Genomic DNA, 2,637 nt, shown 5'->3' on the forward strand with positions numbered 1-2,637 from the left:
ATGCAAGCAAGCTGACCTTTGGTTAGCGAAGAATTAAAGAACATGTGAACCTATTGCCCAGTGTCATGATTCAATAAAGGTGCTGGTACCTTTATCCATCAAAGTGGCAAGGAACTTATCTTGGATTTTACACTAAGTGTATTTGACTAGATAAAAAACAGGAAAGATATTGTGATACCATTCAAAATTGGGTAGTATGAATATTCTTTTTTGTTGTTGTTGCTTTAATTATGACAAATCAAGAATGTTTTACTTCAAAATAGGGAATTCGTACAGCAGCCTGTTGGCCCCTTAAGAGGTCTTAATAAATCCCTTTCGTACCACTGTAGAGCTGATATCCTCCATCCCTGTAAGTCAAAACAAGACAACAATGGTCACAAGAATGATTTATTTGTACACATAAATTAAGTCCCCATACTTGTCTCAAGAGTGCATGATATAGATAATTGTTATGGACCTGTTGCAAATGTTGACAACTGTTGAAAAAATGGCTTGTGTTGAATCTGTTGTAAAAGTCTACAAAGAAAATTAAATATGACAAAATGTCATTTCTGCACATCCATTGATTCCGCTTGTAGTGACTCTGAAAGAAAAAAATAAAACAATACACAGGTAAACATAAAAATGTACCTAAATCTCTTCATCCTTTCAACAAAACGAAGTCCTATGTCATAAACATAGTAACACTGGAGGTTTGTCCTCTATACCATTCATCATGGAAAGAAATATAGTGCTTAATATGAGTGACTTGGGTTCAAAACCTGTTGGGAACTACTACTACTTGTATCCAAATCACCTGAACATAAAAGAATATCCCAAAGAAGGCCAGTCTATGACATGTGCCACTTTGGTGAAATCACTGGACATGGTGCTGTCACAGCTGAGAAGAAATGGTCTGGGATTTGAACCCTCAATCTTAGGTTTCTTGCAAGCTACTCAAACTGTACCTCTAAATACCATTCAAGGATTTGCAGAAAGTGTATAAATGATTGTTCAAACAGAATTTTTTATTTTAATAAACCCCAGGCCTCATGAATCCCAATGCATTGTACGTCAATTCTATTTTGATAAATACCTATAATAAATCAATCTCACCGAAAGTATGCAACACTAAAATTGACAGGTCAGTCACGTCACATTCATAGGAAATAAGAACAAAAACATAGCAAAAATGGACCAAGAGTGAGTGAGCTAGTGAGTATGGTTGTATGCTGCTTTTAGCAATATTCCATCAATGTTACGAAAAGGGACACCACAAATAGGCTTCACACATTGTACCCATGTGGAGAATCAAACATGATGAGTGAAAATTGGATTGTTAGTATTTATCATAATACTAAGGAAATCAAGCTACCAGATCATCAAGGAAAGAATCTGTTTCCAAAGACAAACAAATTCCAGGAAACATCAGAATCGTCATGGAATGAAACAGTAACAAAGAAGTAAATAGACTACTTTTCCCACCGTGAAGTGAGGAGAGGTGAACTGTACGTGAATTCATGTCGCTGTTAAAGATTCATTCACTTGGCATTATGTGACCATCTGTTAATTCCTTTGGTATGACAGAAAGGGAATCAAACTCTCCACTTTCTACCCTCCACACTACCCAATAGACCGCTGAGGTGATCTTATAGGCTTAAGGGAAACAACTGAGACAAATGTTTGTTGTTCATTACTAGCAATCTATGTTCAAGGCATCTCAAGTCACACTTCCTTATTTCCTTCAGTCACTATATGGCCATCCTGTCACTTACCTTAGGTCATGCTTCCTTTAGTATATCTGGCAGGGGAGACTTTGGGTGTTTGCTCTCAAAATGTTGCTTGTACGTCTTTGGGTCAGGCATCTGGGACTAGAAACAGAGAGAGACATACAGTCTAAGTAAACTTACCCTCAGTACTTTGCATTACACACCACTACTGAGCCTAACAAAACCTTATGGGAGGTCGCATCAGGTAAGCTTTGAGACTGACCAATCAGAACACAGCTTACCAAATCGCGAAAGTGGACATTCGCACACACCTTTGAACTTTTTATCTCAAAAAAGGTTCGTACACAAACGACTCTGAAAATAGTGTTTTGGGCAATATTCAAGGATGTTTTCTTGCAGAAATATTAGGTAAGGGTAACCATGTCAACCGAAACCCCAAAGCGTATTTACTGCAAATAACTGTGGTATATGCGGATTTTTGCTTGTGGAGAGATCGGTGTCAGTGACCTGAATATTTTGAAAGTCCCTCTGATCCCTAAATAGTAACCATTATCTGATTGGTTAAATTTAACCGTTTTGCGTTTGATTGGACGGTCACTGGTCACTCAAAGTCAAAGGTTACGTGACGCGACCTTCTACTAGGTTTTGTCAGACTCAGTGGTGGAGTGTAACGAAATACACTGAGACTAAGTTTACTTAGTCTGGAGAGACATATGACACCATATGTGATTGGGTTAGCAAGTGGCTGCACAAACAGTGCATGTGTGCACCACCTGCAGTACCACCCACCTTACACACGGTGCATGTGTGCACCACCTGCAGTACCACCCACCTTACACACGGTGCATGCGTGCACCACCTGCAGTACCACCCATGGTGCATGTGTGCACCACCTGCAGTACCAACCACCTTATACACAGTGCATGTG

The 2,637-nt window shown here is 39.1% G+C and overlaps 1 long non-coding RNA gene across 1 annotated transcript; it reads right to left on the minus strand.

Annotated features, from left to right (window-relative positions):
- Window positions 1–566: 566 nt before the first annotated feature.
- On the minus strand, window positions 567–2,531 carry LOC137276853 (uncharacterized). Its single transcript, XR_010956585.1, has 3 exons — window positions 2,499–2,531; window positions 1,755–1,850; window positions 567–583 (listed from the first exon to the last, which is right to left on the minus strand). It is a non-coding gene; the product is annotated as an uncharacterized lncRNA (long non-coding RNA).
- Between the last annotated feature and the right edge of the window lie 106 nt (window positions 2,532–2,637).

Source organism: Haliotis asinina, chromosome 3 (assembly GCF_037392515.1).
Source record: "Haliotis asinina isolate JCU_RB_2024 chromosome 3, JCU_Hal_asi_v2, whole genome shotgun sequence".
NCBI lineage: Eukaryota > Metazoa > Mollusca > Gastropoda > Lepetellida > Haliotidae > Haliotis > Haliotis asinina.